Here is an 18,348-nt window from a genome sequence, read left to right on the forward strand (position 1 = left end):
ATAAAGATCTCTGTAGGCTGCATATGGACTTAGTTTTAAATATTATAGTAGTTGGGTTTTATTCTATTTCACTTATTTTGTTGAATGTTTCCCAATTAGATTTTAAATTTGGTTTGTTTGCATTCAGGAATGTCATAGTTATGATCTACTGCCTGTCACATGTTTGACAAATCTGATTTAGAGTATTTTACATCTCCCTGCCTTTCTGCTTCTGTTTTAGGCTCTTTTAGTGCTTATATCTGTCTGTTTTTCCTTACAGATTAGATAAATGGGTAGATAGATAGATAGAAAATAGAGAAGTAGAAAGGTAGATAGATAGATAGATAGATAGATACATACATACATACATAGATACATAGATAGATACATAGATACATAGATACATAGATAGAAAGGTAGATAGAGTTCTAACCTGCCCTCAGATACTTCCTAGCAGTGTGACCCTAGGCAAGTCACTTAACCTCACTTGCCTAGCCCTTACCACTCTTCTGCCTTGGAACTGATATTTAGTATCAGCTCTAAGACAAAAGATAAAGGTTTAGAAAAAAATAAAGTGACTGAAAAAAATGACTCCAATACTTGGTTATTATATGACTCAGGGAAAATAACTTCTTTCAGCCTCAGTTTGTTCATCTTTAAAATGGGTATAATAATATCAACTCTATATGAGAGTTGATGGGAATTTCATGAGATAATTCATGAAGACTTTTTTGCAGATCTTAAGGTATTAAATAAGTGCTAGCTTTAAAAATATTGAATCCTTAATTGTTCAGCATTTTAGTTCTGATTTCTGCGAAATTGATAGAATTTTCAATACATTCATTATAGATTTATTCTTAAAACTAATTTGCAAACTTCAGATAAACTCTTTCTCAACAAATGTGTTCCATTGTTTAAATGTAAGGAGCAATTTAGTCCCAAAAGCTTTTCCTGTTTATAAAAATGAATATGTGTAAACAAAGCCAATTGTATTTAAACCACAAACTCAATGTTTATTAATAATATTTTAAGAAATAAGGGAATGGGGGCAGCTGGGTAGCTCAGTGGATTGAGAGTCAGGCCTAGAGATGGGAGGTCCTAGGTTCAAATCTGGTCTCAGACACTTCCCAGCTGTGTGACCCTGGGCAAGTCACTTGACCCCCATTGCCAACCCTTAGAACCTAGAAGCCAATACACAGAAGTTAAGGGTTTAAAAAAAAAAAGAAATAAGGAAATAGATATTAAAGGGTACAACATTTAAGGAATAACAAAACTAAGTGCTTAGTTTTTTATTTATTTTATTTTAGCAAGGAATCTAATTAGACACATAGATTAGAGACTGTAACGCAGGTAACATCTTTCAGTTCTGAAGTCCAGTGGATGGAGAGGGCTCAGAATCCTGTCTAGACATCCCCTCCTGCACATTTTTTTCCCTCTTTTATGCCTTTTCTTTCACATTGGAATTCCTGCTCACTTCCTATAGACACTAAGGAATCTTAGACTTTCTCACGCTTTCTAACTGAAACTCACAAAAGAATTCAACTACAATGGATTTCCTTGTCATCATCTGCTTGTGTACTTGCATTTGGACCCTCTGCACTTAGCCTAGCGCTGGAACACAGTACAGGTACTAACGTTTTCAATGGAGAATTTGTTAATAATGAAAAATAAGAGTATGTCAAGGCATATATATCTGTCCAAAGTCTGTGGTTGAACATTTATCAACACAACCTGCTTCTAGTCCTATCATGGTTTAATGCTATGAAGTGAAATTATTCACCTAGTTCTGTGATAATATTCATGTAGCATTTAAAAAATTTTCAAAGCATTTTGTATACTTTATTTTCCTTTTACAGAAGAAGAATTCTGTGGCTCACAGAAATGACTTGTTCATAAGATCTGAGTTAACACTTATATATGAAAGAATGACTGGGCCCAACTTTCCTTGAAACAACATAGGATGGATTTGTCTAAACCCAGAAGAAAAACAAGATTAATGATCTCAGACTTGTAGAGGTTTCTGTGGCGGCCAAAACTCCTCTCCACAAGCATAGCCAAATGGTGCTGTGATGACATTTGTGAGCTCAGTTGAATATATGAACAGATTACAACTTCCCACAATGCTTATTCTGAATTTCACAATGGAACGTTTAGAAGTGTCAGGGAAATCCCGTAAGCTCTGGAAAGCCAGGAGGGCACCGTGACCAGTTTGGGCCAAAGGAAAGTAAAACATGCTGTTCTCTAGGTTAGTTGCTTTGCCATTTGGCATTTACTCAGAACATATCTCCTGTGAATGGTCAAAGCTGATTCCTGTGTTTGCAAAGTATAATGGCATATTCAGAGTCAGGAAGGGTCCAACAAAATGAAAATCTCTTTGACCCCTTCACTGAAAGTACAGACAGAACAGTGTTGTGATTTCAGGTCATGATGATAGACTGAAGAACCTTCCATAATAGACCTCAAATGGAGCTCTTCACTTTCTTATAAATGCATCTGGGCAACTTCCCAGGTTATTATTGCCTTTATACAGGCAATATCAGTTTGAATGGTGAGGCTGAAATTGGAATAGGGACAAAATAGCTTGTACTCTTTACCAATGCAAAAACTAAGGAACTTCACAGCCAGCCTTCCTTCTATGGGATGAACAACTTTAGGTTTTAAAGAGTGAATATAAAACAGCTCCAGACTGAAGATTTTTCCAGCTTCTGTAGAAGCACTGATCTCCCTGCAAAGCCCCTTGTCCAAGGGCTTATTCAATGTGAATACCAAAAGGATGCTGTATTCTAACTGAGCTCTGTTATTTGAACAAGATTTATACTTTTATTTTCTGACAAGACAAGAGTGAAATGGGTCTTGAAAGGAGAAGAGATAGGACTGACTGTCTGAGTAAATATTTCATTTAAATAATTTCAAAAACTCCCAGATCAATATTTAAAACCTTTCTCCAAACTGAAGGTGATCACTCACCTTGGACTTCAAATTATATATTTTTTAACCTGAATTTTAACTTTGCTTTATCCTGGTGACCAAACTAAGCGGTTATATTAATTTTTTTTATTCACATATTCAATGGAAGCTGACTCTTTGTCTCTCTCTCTGACTCTATTTTTTTCTATTTCTATGCATGAAATATATAATTATATATATGGTTATGCACATGCATATTTAATGTATACACATAAATACATATAAATGTATATGCACAATATAAACACACACATATATATATATAAATGCATACATACATATATACATACATTTCCTTTCCACCTAAGGTCCTTGTTTAGTATTATTATTTTTGTCCTGAACCTATCATTCACTGTTATAAAGAACTCCCTGTAAAGAAACTTCCTCTATGAAATTAGTATTGTATCTGCTCTCCAGATCATAGTCTCTGATATTTGCCTGGAGTATAATTCAGTGAATAGTCAGTCCAGTGACAGAGGAACAAGTTGAATAAAGATCTTCTTGATTGAGAGCAACTCCCTATCTATTCACTACTCAATGCAATACACACACACACACACACACACATATATATATATATAAATAGCATATAAATAAATGAGTATATATAAGTACACATATAAATAAATAAATGCATACACAACATAAATAAATAAATGCATGGAATAAATAAATATATAAATAGAATGAAAATAAAAGTACACATATACATGAATAAGTACAAATAAATAAATGTATATATTATAAACATGTACTCATTATTTATGGAAAATTTTAATGTGGAATATGGGAAATATAATAATCTTTTCTAGATATTGCTACTTCTTAAACTTTTGACATTTCTCCATGGAAATGTAAATTAAAGTACACTGCTATTTTCTTTGGTACTGCTTTTCTTGGCCCTGGAAGATAAAGAGATAAAATTATTCTTTCACATTTCATGAAGGGTTGTTCTTTATTTTTATTGTTTTATTTTTTCCACATCTAACTCTTCCAGGAATCTTCTGTATCAAGCCTTATTTTGTTTGCCATGAATATGTATTATGTATATGTGTGTGTGTATGTGTGTATTTATACTTGAACATGCAGATGTTTAGCTGGGCTAACCTCATTTATAAACATTGACCTTGAGAATTTGCCACGTTCTGAAGTCACTGGGAAGCAGGACCATGGGATGTGGATAACCTGGCACCACTAAGTGAGACACTTGCATGGCATTGGCTCCAGGCAAGTCAGAGAACAGTAAGGTTTGCCCTAAGGATACACACTAATTTAAGCTTGCCTCCTGTGGCCAGTGGTTCACTCCCTCTTGACAGGAAATCTATGAAAAGCTCCCAGGAAGACAAACTCTTTGGATTAAGGTCAGAACTCAGTCTTTTCATTGCAGAGCAGTAATCTCAAACTAGAGTTCTGATTAAATATCAAGAAAATGAATGATCAGACCTACCATGACTATACATTTAAAAAAAAAAAAAGAATGAAAACTGTATGGCTCATTGATCCATTTGCTAATTAAAATAATTTGTTCTACATCAATCATTACTTCACAGATTGTCAATTGAAGTTAATTTTAAGAACTTTAAATTCCAAATATATACTCAATGTTGTGTGTTAAGATGTGATCCTTGTATTGCATTTAGAACAAAAGATTTTTTTTCATGTGTCTATTAATGCCAAGAACTTGAAGGAAAGCTTTATTCTCTGCTCTTAGAAATCTTAAAATATATAAATTCAAATCTTTTTCCATTCTACTCATTCAAAAATATTTTTGCAAAAATGATTTTATGTTTGAATAAATATAATTAATAAATGCATATCATGTTAATTTAGGAATCAGACTTTTTAAAATTTTAATTTGAAAAAAATCTTATCAAGAATAAAACACCAATAATTCAAATCCTAACAAATGTTAATGTAGTTAAAAGGTTGAGGAATTAGCAATTTAGGGATTAAAATAACATTTGTCCACTACTAGTTAGGAAATTCTCAGTGAGCCTTTATTATTTATCACTAGTTGTGAGAAGTATTAAATGACAAGAAAATTCAATAAATGCACACCATGTTTATTTAGCATATTTCCTTTGGAATTGTCCTACTTAGAAGAACGATGTTCCAAGTAATGATATCACTGTGTCAGCTAATAGTGATTAATCAGCATTTTGACATTATTCCCAGAAATTTTGACTTTTTCAAGATAATACTTCCAAGAATTATATAGAAACAATTCACTCATTTATTGGAAGAAAACACTTGGTAAATAATCCCAGGTCATAACCACCAAAGGCTCAGGAAGTAAAGGAAAATGGATATATCATTTCAGTAGCAAAGCAATATAAGAATCATTCTTCATTTCTCTTCCCTCCTCCAAAAGAAATTAGTCTGTTTCCTCTCCTCTCCTTTAACTGCTCTTCTTTCCTTTCCTCTGCTCTCCCAGTCTCTCTGTTTCTCTCTATCTCTGTCTCTTCTCTCTCTCTCTCTCTCTCTCTCTCTCTCTCTCTCTCTCTCTCTCTCTCTCACACACACACACACACACACACACACACACATACACATATAAGAAGATGTAAAAGTATCTAGTCATGTGTTTTAGACATTGTGTTATTGCTCTTAACAGTTTTCTTAGAAAAATACAATAATTTAAAAAAGGTAATTTCATAATGAAACTCACAAAGTTCCAATTCAGTTTCCTGCATTTGATCAAAATAGGAAGAACTAAATGCAGAAAATTAAGTACATGTTTATAATCAACACCTGAATTAGGGAAGAATTAGATTTCTATAGCAAGAGCAGGAACATCTGCCAACTATTGAGAAAACACCATGGCATATTAGTCTTGTAGTCATGTAGAGAGCAAGATATAGACAGGAAGAGAAACTGAAGACATGTATTTCATTGCAAGGACCCCATTTTTCTTTCTTCCTTGGTACAAGGCCTTCCAATATGATTAAAGAAAATGTTGTGATCATATGAGCAGGTTGAAGAAATATTAGGAAATAGCAAAAGAAATTGGAATTTTATGTAACCCGAAAGGTTCAAATATTGAATAATCAGTGTGAATTTGGAAAATTTGGAGTTTAAGAAAAGACAAATTTAAAGACAAATATGAAGGAAGAGTATTTGAAGAATCTTTGCAGGAATATCAAGTTACTGTAATTCGTAAGCTTTAAATTGAAATCAAGAAGAAAATAATCCTTTTTTACTAAAATAATGCCATGAAGGAATGTGTGTTTCTATGAGTGTGTGTGTGTCTGTGTTGTGTGTGCATGTTTGTGTGTGTCTGTGTATAAGAAACAGATTGGCAAATACAGATATAGAGAAAGAAATGTGGATAGAAATAAATGGAGAATGACAGAGAGCTTTATTTTGTGTGCACCTTCTCAAGAGGATTAGCATTGATTATATGTACTTTAAGTACAAAAATGAGAAAGAAGGAAAAAATCAATTGCTCTATTAAAAAAAATAAAAGGAAAAGCAATAAGAAAATTTAAAAATTCATTCAGGGAAAAAAATACAATGCTCTCAAGTATAAAAATGAGAGAGAGAGAGAAACCTCAAGCACTATATTGCACATAGAAGGAAAATAATAAAAGAATGTATTAAAAATAATATGTACATATATTTTATTTTTTAAAACATTCTTTTATTATATATATATTAGAATTAGTGAAAGGTTTTTCACCCAAAAATAAGATCATTCCTGTTAAGCCTTTGCATGAACTGTGAGTGTAAATGGTTTTTATTAAATAGATTCATGATGCACATTCAAATAAAGTACAATAATTTCCAATAACACATTTAAAGACAAAAGCAAACAAGCCCATTATTATAACCACTTGTTATGATGTTTAAAAAAATTATATACTTGTCACAAATTCAACAGGTATAGTATATCATTCAACCTTGGCTGAGATATTTTCTTAACAAACTCTATTACTGCCTCCATAGCAATTGTGGGTCAGAGCCTAAAAAAAAAAATCTGATTTAAAAAAAAAAACCTCTGGGTTTAAGTTATCCTCAGGAATTCTAGATCCTTCTGATGGGACAGCAAGTCAAAACATAGACACTAAACATCAAGCATACAGGAGCTCTCCTGGTTTTCTGTGTAAAAAAAAAAAAAAAAAAAAACTGGTAGGAAATGTCCATGTTTCCTCTACCCCTTTAAGACAACAGTTCTTTATAATAAATATATAAAACCTAATCATTTATACAGAAGGGTACTAGGTATCTTACGTCAATTCTAAAGACCTCTTATAAAATTATAATTTAAATTCTCAAGGCATTAAATTCTTCAAGGTTGTACACAATTATCTAGATAGAATAAAAACTTAAGGCATGTGATCCTATAGTTGAGATGGCAAATCCAGTATACATAAGGCTTGTGGGCTTTTTTACAACTTAAAAATGTTTAAGATGTTCATAAATGGTACAGATAACAGAATTGGATTAATACAGGTAAACTTAGGAAAAAAATTGAAACCTTAAAGAAATCAGGAAATACAATATGAGGAACAGATTACAAGCTATATAGTCAAAAAACTTTTTTATACCAATTCTAATAGATTTGTTCACTATTTGGGAGTTATAATAAAATCATAAACAGAATTAATCTAGCAGCCAAAACTTCATTAGCTTAAATGATCTGTGGCAAGAGAAAAATCAGTGTAAAACAACAAAATTAAATCATAAAAACAACAATCAGCAAAATAAAATAAGATACAGAGACTTTTAAAAAACCCATTTCAGTCTGTTTTAAAATCCACCTCTGTTCCAATTCAAGTTCCTTCTAACTTATCTCTGCTCTGAGCACAGTGCAGATGACTCCATAAGGGTATATAGTTCAAAGTCTTGGGCAGGCCTAGTGTGTGTGGGGGTGAATTCCTCCCCTGAGTTTCAGGCAATATAATTGCAAGGAATAGTTTGAAATAGGCCATGTGGCCCACCCTTTCCATTCTACTTCCTGTTTGAAGAGTAAAATCTAGGGCCCATTTGGAAGCCAAATGGGGTAGGGGGTAGAAAAGCAGCAGGTTGGAGATCCCATGTGGAGGGCTTGTGGGTGAATGCCTAGGTCAGGCTTTAAGAGAACCACGTGGAGGGCAGTAGTGGAGTAGAAGCTCCCTTCACGTTAAAAGTCATGAATGTCTACAAGGAAACACTCCTGGTAAAGTCCCAGGTGCATGAAATGAGAGAGAAAGGGGGGATTTTTTCTTGGTATACTTCCCAAATCTTAAAAGCCAGAAGCAGTCTCTGGGATCTGCTTCAACCAGGGCGGGCAGCAGGAGTCTCAGGAGTCAGCATCAAAGATGGGTGAGCAGCAGCAGAAGCAGCAACAGCAGCAAGGCAGGAAACTGGCATTCAGGCAGTATGGGGGTAAGCATTGGCAGGAACAGTTAGGGGTTAGCAGCAGTGGCAGCATCAGGTATCTGCCATTGAAACAGCCTAGCAGGAGCTGGGATCAGCACTGAATGGCAGGAAAAAGCTAGGGATCCAGGGAGGGTCCAGAGGATGGGGCCTGCACTCACTGAAGCCAAGTCCATGGGGAATGTATGAACTAGAAGCCAGAAATGGGCTGTTACAAAAATGGCATTCCCCTTTCCCGGAAAAGTCCCTCAAAAGAAAATAGTGGAGTACAGAAAAATAACTTCCCCCTTTTGAAAAATTGCTCAAAAGAACTGAGCAAAGTGGCCAAAAAGAAAAGAGCAAAACCTACAGAAGCATGTCCATACCTCTAGAGAGGATTTTAAATGCTCTCAGGGTTGTGTGGCTTGGTAGGCTATCTGAAAAATTGAGAATTACGTATCCCTTCGTGGTTGCCAGAACTGTTATGACTAAAATGGATATAGATGGATATAGATAGAAGTAATATTTTATTTAAAGCCATGTAGGTAAATTTAAGAAAAGACCACATGCCTGCTAAGATCTAATTCAAATTGCCCACCATACTTTCTCTCACCTGGCTGCCTGGTACGAGAGATTCTCCCAATGACCTCAGGAGTTTTATATTGTTCTCTACGTAATTACACTTCCTGTCTACCTGTATTACAAGAGGAATCACGGGAAATGTAGTTTCAAAGTCCCCTAAAAGTCCACAGGAAGTTTATATTTTATATCTAAATATTTAAGGCTCAAATGAACACCAAAGAACCCCCCAAATTCCAATAATACAATGTAAGACCAAGATGAATGAATGAAGATAATTCAAACCTCTTCATTAATATCATGATCATCATTATACTCACTCTTATTCAACACTTTCAGTCATTTCAGTCATGTCTGTCTTTTTGTGACCTCATTTTGAGTTTTTTCTTGGCAAAGTCATCAGAGCAGCTTGCCATTTCCTTCTCCAGCTCAATTTACAGATGAAGAACTATGGATAACAAAGTTAAATAACTTGCCTCAAGTCACACAGTAAGTGTCTAAGGCCATATTTAGAACTCAGGAAGATGAATCTTCTTGACTCCAAGTCTGACACTGTACCACCAAGCTGCCTGAGGTCAGCCACTGCATAACTGTGTTATTGCTAGGCATCTTGAGTGTTGTCCTGCCCCTATTCAATGACTGTGGAAGAGAAAGTGAGGCTGATGACTTTGTGCAAGTCTACTTCTCTTATGTTCAATTCATACATGAGTCAAGACATCCCCCTGTTATGCCATTGGTCTTCTTTGGGGAAAAAAATAATTTTAAAAAATGCATGAATCTAGTAGCTTAAGGTTTTACAGAGTACAAATTCAAATTTGATCCTCAAAAAAACTGTGTAAGTGCTATTATTTCCCCTGTATTATTGATGAAGTAAAATTTTCAAAGAGATGATTCAATTTTACTCAACATGATACAACTAGTAGTTATTTAACTGGATATTTGAAACTAGGTATTCCAATATCTAAATCTAATGTTCTTATCTGCTATTCCATTAGAAGATTTTTTACTTGATTGGGAAGGGTTAGTTTGGAAATGGAACCAAAAGACTGAGGAGAGGAGAAATAACTAAATTAGGCTCATCTCCCAAGTTAGAGTGGTAGTTAACCTGTTTATCTGTTATTCATTTACATTTGGATTTCAAAAGTCATTGCTTTATTTACACATTAAAACTTTTCATTTTTGTAACCAGAAAAATGAATTTTTCTATGAGTTTCAACTATGAGTAAACAAAGGTTTGTTTGTTTGTTTGTTTTTAAAAAAAATTTTTTAATACTGTAGCTTAGGGTTTTATCAAAATCCCTTTGCAGTTCCAATTTATCATAGTGGACATGAGGGAGACATTCTGCTTTTTTAGAACTTAGATCCTATTCAGGGAACATAATATTGACTAAAACACATGATTTTAACTGAAGGCATATTCACCGGTCACCAAGCTGAGATAGAAGAGTCATCAGAGAAATATATGTAATCTGGAGAATTATTTTTCTAAAGGGAATATGAATTTTCTTACAATCAGATATTTTTGTGATTTCATTTGTCTCCTTATGGCTTAGTCTAGTCAAAATGAGTACAAATGAGTTTTGTACTATTCTTGTTTTTATTTTTAAAATTAATTTTCTCTATGTTAAAATATGCAGTTAACTCCCTCCTTCCCCCTCCCCATTACTGAAGACATTGTCTGACAAAAAATATATGTATATATAAATCTTTCTTACTTATTTCTATTGAGCAGCTCATTTTCTAGAGGTAGATATACTTAAGTCATTCTTCAAACAATATTTCTATTGCTGTATATATTTTCTTGATTCTGCTCACTTAACTTTTCATAATCATTTAAGTCTTTCCATATTTTTTTTCCAAAATTAACTTGCTCTTCATTTCTTATGGAGCAGTAGTATTCCATCACAATCATATGCCACAACTTGATTAGCCATTCTCTAATTGATTGGCATCCCTCCTATTTTCAATTCTTTGCCAGCATAGAGAGAACAGCTATAAATATTTTAGAACACAGAGGTTTGTTTCTGTTTGCTGTGGGCAAAAAGTCATATACAAATTCGTACCTTTTTGAGCGTCATTCCATATTCCTCTCCAAAATAGTTGTATCAGTTCATAGTCCCACTGAGTTTATTAATATCCTCTTTTTACCACATCTCTTCCAACAAAACCTTTTTTTTTATCATTTTAGCTAGTCTGATATGTGTGAGATGATGTCTCAGATTTGTTTTGATTTGTATTTCTCTAATCAATTAATCATCATTTAGAGCATTTTTATGTACTTTTATCTACCTTTGATTTCTTCATCTAAAGTTTCTATTCATTTTTTTGACTATTTCAATTGCAGAATGGCTCATATTCTTATAAATTTGACAAAGTTCTAGATATATTTTAGATATGAGAACTCTATCTGGAAAACTATACATTTTTTTCCAAACATTGTTTTCCTTCTAATATCTTCTACATTCATTTTATTTGTATAAAACCTTTTAAAATTTAATGTATTAAAAATTGCCCATTTTATATATCATAATGCATCCTACCTCTTGTTTCTCCATCAATTATTTTCCTATGCACAAATCTGATAGTTAATATGTTGCATATGATACCTCCCTATATATCTAATTCATTTATACATTTTGATCTAATTTTTATAAATGCTGTAAGATATTTTGTCTATACCTAGTTTCTCCTAGGCCTCTTCTCAATTTTTTGGAAACAAACAATTTTTACCAAATGGGGAATTATTTTCTCCCAAACTTGAATCTTTATTTTAATCAAGCACAAGGTTACTATAATATTTTACAACTGTTTGTTTTATGTCTGTTCTTTTCCATTGACCTACTTTTCTATTTCTTAGTCAGTACAAAATGATTTTGATAATTACTGCTTTATAATATATTTCAAAATCTGATACTGGTTTACCTCCTCCCTTTACATTTGTTTCCCACTAATTCCTTTGAGATTCTTGGACTTTTTTATTTTTAAGGAATTTTGTTATAATTCCTTTCTAGTTCAATAAAATGCTTTTTTGGTAGTTTAATTAGTAGAGCACTGAATAGACAGATTAGTTAAGATAGGATTTTCCTTTTAATTATATTGACTCTGCCCACACATGAACAATTAATATTTATCCAATTATTTAAATGACTTTATTTTTTATTAAGAAATAAATCATGTTCATGCTGTTTCTTTTTTTTTTTTTTTTGCAAATGTGCTTCTTGATATTTTATTCTACCTATTTTTTAAATGGATCCCATCTTACTATCTTTTGAAGGACATTGTTGGTGATATAAAAATGATAATGATTTATATAGGTTTATTTTACATCCTGATACTTTGCTTAAATCATTGATAGTTTCACCTGTTATATTAGTTGAGGCGCTAGGATTTTCTATTTATATCATCATATCCATAATACCCTCTTTGTTCATCCGATTTCCTTCATTTTCTTTTTCTTCTCTTTTTGCTATTGCTAGAATTTCTAATACAATACAGTCAACCCTCACTATATCACAGTTCATTTAAAAAAAATCTCTAATTCTATATCGTAGAGTTTTTGCTATATCATGGGATTTTGCAAATAACTACAGTACTAATACACTATGGAAATGTAGTATGCCACTACTACTTGCGCAAATTTGTCAACATGAGACTCTACACAGCACACTATTGGTTGATGAAATGACAGGTGACCAACCACAGCACTGTATTGTATAATCTGGTTGCTGATTGACTCAGTGACTGTAGCATATGAAGTATTTATAAGAGTGTAAGAAAGGTTAATAGGAGAGTGGAAAAGGTTTATAAGAGACTACAAAGAGTTTATAAAGCCATAAAAAAAATATATATATATATACATATATATATACACATATATATATATAATAAAATAAATATAACACTACCACTTCACACATTTTCACCTATTACAGGGGTCTCTAGAATGTAACTCCTGTGATAAGTGAGGGATCACTGTATTGAATAATACTGATGATAATGAATAATTGATAACTAGAATCTTTGTTTCATGCCTGAACTCATAAGAAAGGCTTCTAACTCATCCTCATTACAGATGTTTGCTGTTGGTTTTGAGTATCTACTTATTATTATTCTAAGGAAAAGTCCATATATAACTGTGCTTTACCAAACACTTACACAAACCCCACATCTATTGATATAATCATATGAATTTTATTACATTTTTGTTGGTGTAATCAAATATGTTAATATTTTCCTTATATTAAACCATCCCTTTATAGCTGATATAGATACTATTTGCTCATAATGCATTATCTTCACGATATTTTGTTACAGCCTTCTGGCTAATATTTTATATGTAATTTTTGCATCTATAATCATTAAAAAATTGTCCTATTATTTTCCATCTTGTTTTTGCTCTTCCTACTTTAGGTATCAGCACCATACTTGTTCATAAGATGAGTTACCTAGGACTTCATCAATTGGTCTAAATAATTCATTTAACAATGAAATTAGCTCATTTTTAATATTTAGTAAAATTCATCTTGTCCTGATGCTTTTTTCTTAGGAAGTGAATTCGTGCTCTGTTCAATTTATTTTTCTAAAATAGGTTTATTTAGATATTCTATTCCTTCCTCTGTTAGTACAGGCAGTTTATATTTTTGAATGTATTCTTCCATTTTAGTTGTTGTTGGCATATAATTGGGTAAAATAACTCCTAATAATTGCTTTCATTTCATCTTCATGAATGTTAAATTTACCCTTTTCATTTGTGATGGAACTTATTTGATTTTCTTATCTTTTTTTAAATCATATTAAACTGTAGTTTATCTATATTCTTCATTAAAAAAATTCCTAGTTTTCTAATCTAATACAATAAAACCCTAAGCTATAGTATTATTAATACAATGTTTTTTACATTTAATTTTATTAATCTGACATCTAATATTGAGTATTTCTAATTTTGTATTTAATTGAAATTTTTTTTTAAACCCTTACCTTCCGTCTTGGAGTCAATACTGTGTATTGGCTCCAAGACAGAAAAGTGGTAAGGGTAGGCAATGGGGGTCAAGTGACTTGCCCAGGGTCACACAGCTGGGAAGTGCCTGAGGCCAGATTTGAACCTAGGACCTCCCATCTCTAGGCCTGACTCTCAATGCACTGAGCTACCCAGCTGCCCCTTAATTGAAAATTTTTAATTTGTTCTTTTTTTAGTTTTTATGCCATTCATTGATATATTTTTCCTCTATTTTATTGATAGAAGCATTTTATGGATATATAGTTTCCACTGATTACTGATTTTGCTGCATCTCATTGGCTTTGGAATATTATCACATTATTATCACCTGCTTTAATAAAAGTGTTTATTGTTTCCAAAATGTTCTTTAAATTACTCATTTAAGATTAAACAATTTATTCTACAACTAACATTTTATTCTATCTTGCCAGGATCCCTTATTAAATATAATTTTATTGAATATTAACCAGAAATTATGTGTTTAATTTTTGGCATTTAAATATAAGCTTTTTATGTATTAATATATGATAACTTTTCCTCAAGATACAATATACCTCTGATAAAAATGTATATTCCTTCATATTTCCATTTAGTTGTCTCTAGGTATCTATCATATATAGCTTGTCAGAACACCCAGATAAATATGTTCTCCCCTCATTCCTGTGTTTATATTATAGCCTCAGAAGAATCACAACTTAATCAGAACTTAAAAGTGAAAGTAGCCAGTAAAAAAATATAGAAAATTGATATATTTCCTTGACATTTATTTTCACTCTTTTTTTAAAATTTTTTTTTTAATTTTAAACCCTTAACTTCTGTGTATTGACTTATAGGTGGAAGAGTAGTAAGGGTAGACAATGGGGGTCAAGTGACTTGCCCAGGGTCACACATCTGGGAAGTGTCTGAGGCCGGATTTGAACCTAGGACCTCCCGTCTCTAGGCCTGGCTCTCAATCCACTGAGCTACCCAGCTGCCCCCTTCCTTGACATTTATTATACTTCCTATATATTTAGAGGATGAATGAATATTATATATGTTTAAACTTAAGAATATGTATGCATATATATGTTTCATATAATACTTTAAGGTTTGCAAAGCACTTTTAATAAATTATCTTGTTTGATAATAACAGCCTTTAAAGTAGATGCTATTATCTTCATTTTAGTGATTAAGTAACTGAGGTCTAAAATGAATAAGTGACTTGCCAAGGTTAACATAGCTAGTAACTACCTGAGGCAAGATCTGATTCCAGATATTCCCAATTTTAAGTCCAAATCTTGATTTTGTAATGAAATAAGACTATTATTCTATCAGAAAAAAAATATTTTAAATGTAATAATGAGGTCTTTTTAATTAAATACTTAGAGATCTCAGTAAGCCACAAATAGTAACAATTTATAATTTCCATTCCACATCAATACAAAAGTGCCTATGTAATATGTATTTCATAGAAAAAAAAAACTAACAAACAAAACATAAGTGATGACTTTGTATTAACACCAAAAGGCCAAGTACTGAGTCAAGAGGGAAAAAGTGAAGCAGATGCTTCACCAGCAGTCAGGATATATGTGTTAGCGTCCCACTAGGCAGCTGTGTGAAATCTGGGCAAAACTGAATTACCTCTCTAGGCCCAGTTTTATTAGCTGTCAAATGTGGAGACAATGCTCTCCAAAATTTCTTCTATCTCTAAATAATAGGATCTTGACAAAGGAGCAAAAAGATTTTCTGGGTAGAAAAATAATCCTGTATGGTTTATGACATTTCTTGTAATATATGTAGGGTATTCCCTGGGCATATATTTTTGACATGTTCTGAAATCCATGGATTATACCATTCTTCAAGCAGGATATGGTCCTTTCAACAATTAAACACACGTACACACACACACACAGTACTTCAAAGTAGCCAATGTTCCAATATCTCTGTGAAATGGCAAAGAGTAGATAGGCAGTGTCAAACTCAAAGGACTAATTTGGGGATCAAATTCTAATGTAGGGTTTTCCCTGGTGGTCATTACGCCATCAGCTCTAAAAAGATCAATTTCAGAAACTGATAGCAGCAACATGCTAGTTGACCTTTAGTAGGCTAGCAAAATACATTAAGCCTAATTGAGAACCTGCTTAGAGCTAAAGTTGAGTGTAATTGGATTTGCTACACATATAAAACAAAGAGAAATCCTAAGCACATTCCTAATACCTTTACTGAACCAGTTGTATCATGGATTCTACTTGATTCAGTTAATAAAGAATGGACCATGATAGCTGATATGCTAGCTATTTTAATGTATTAACCAGGTTGTTTTTGTTTGACAAATTAAAGATCTGTTTCCCACTACGTGAACCTAAGTAAGTTTCTAATAATGCTTATTTCTTCTTTCTATGGTAAAATTCAATATCAGTTATCTAATATTATAATGGAGAAAATATGTGTTATTATATATTTAAAATCTGGTATAAAACAGACTAATTACCTATGATGGAATTAATTTAAGTTAATGAAATAATGCTTTATTCTTTCTAAATCAAAGATCCTTTAAAAGTCATTTGGAAGCATTCAAAGTGACTGGTGTACTTGTGTGGGGAATATGTATTCTCTAGCACAAAATGGAGAATTATGTGCTAAAAAATAACTAATTGGAATCAGGTATGACATAATTAATTATAGTAGTTGTTTTTATTTTGTTTTATTTCTGATTGCTCCAGCAAAATTAAATCTCAGAATTCTTGTACTGAGGCAATCTTATTGTTTTCTGCTCTCCATTATGAACTTATATCCAGGACAAATGGAAATGTAACCATTTGCTTTATTTATTTATTTATATGCACATATAAGCATATGTGTATATATCTATAATCTTAATATTATATTTTATTTGCACATAAACATACATTTATATATTTATTTTCATAAACACCTATCCAACAAGATTTTTGTTTAGTTGTTTTTCTAACTTTTTGTGAACTCATCTGAAGTTTTCTTGACAAAGATACTGCTATTGTTTGCCATTTCCTTCTCCAGATCATTTTACAGATGAGGAAACTGAGGCAAACAGGTTTAAGTTACTTGCCTAGGGTCACATAGCAACTGTCTGAGGCTTGATTTGAACTCAGGAACATGATTCTTCCTGACTCCAAATCCAAAGTTATATCTATTGCACCACCTAGTTGCCCCCATACAAACATACATTCATACATATACACACATATATGTGTGCATGTACTGCTTCTCCTTTTTTTAATCTACTTAAGTGAATATTCATTTAGGAGTACTTTGTTTTGTATCCTTGTTGGACAAGTTTCCTACCAGTGTTTTCTTGAGTAAGTCATTTTCGTCTTCTGGGTCTCAGTTTTATGCCCTAAAACTGTAGTGGGAAGGAAGGAAGCATGGGAGAGGATTACAATTTTTTTGTAAAAATTTTTTGTAAAAAAGAAGATTTTATTATTTCTAAATTGCATGTTCTTTTAGAAGAATCTAAGATTCTTTTAGGAGTTTGTGAGAGCAAGTGAGTTTCTATGGTTTAAAAAAAATAGTTTGGATGAAGCAGAATTTGACTCCTTTGATTGCCCCCTTGTCTTCTGCTTACTCCTATCAGACTAATTTCATTGTCAAAATCTATGACTTGAAGTAATGGCTCTAATTAACAAGAGAAGAAAAAAGCCTTCTATTTTCTTTGATCAATGATATACTGATAAAAAAGAGAATTATTTAAGAGAATATGGAGGATAGTCTGTTAAGCACTCTTACATATCGATGTGGCCCTACTAGGATAAAGATTATTTTTTCTTCTTCATTACATCTTCCTCCCAAACTCTCAATTCTTTCCTCACTTAAGGGTAGGTATTACCAGGAGCTGAAACAGCCAAGAGATTTTTCAAATATTCCCTGGATTCAAGTAAAGAATACAGAAAACTTTGCAGCAATTACTGAAATAGCCATTTGAGAGAAAGAACAAACAATAGACCAATGATTCCATTCCCATTCATCCACAGAATGAAACCCACCAAAAGAGGTAATAGGAACCTGGTATTTTTCCTTGTTGTTGCACTTCATTGAAATGAGAATTCTTCTTTTCTTCTTCTTTTTTTTTTAATTTATTTATAAGGCTATGCTGTAACATGTAACCATCTGGTATTGGGAATCTAACTTTGCCTGATAATTTCCTGGTGTCTCTGTCTCTGGGTGATATACTGAATTATAGGAGATCTGAACAACTCTCTAATTAAGGCTGCAGCATTTGTGCAACAGATGAAGACTATTTCAGAATAAATTAATATCAATAAAAACCAAGAAACTAGCCTGGGTGTTTTGTGGGAAGCTGCCAGAGCAGTCATGAGGGGTAGAATAATTTGCTTAGCTGCAGCGGCAGCACAAAAAGTATACCTTGAGTACCAGTGTAAATTAGAAAAGGAAGTTAATGAGATGAAAAAAACCAATGTAAAAAAGCAGGTACCCTAGGACCCTCCAACTTTTGATTAAACAGAGGGAAACTA

This window comes from Gracilinanus agilis, chromosome 3 (assembly GCF_016433145.1).
Source record: "Gracilinanus agilis isolate LMUSP501 chromosome 3, AgileGrace, whole genome shotgun sequence".
In the NCBI taxonomy this organism is placed as follows: Eukaryota; Metazoa; Chordata; class Mammalia; order Didelphimorphia; family Didelphidae; genus Gracilinanus; species Gracilinanus agilis.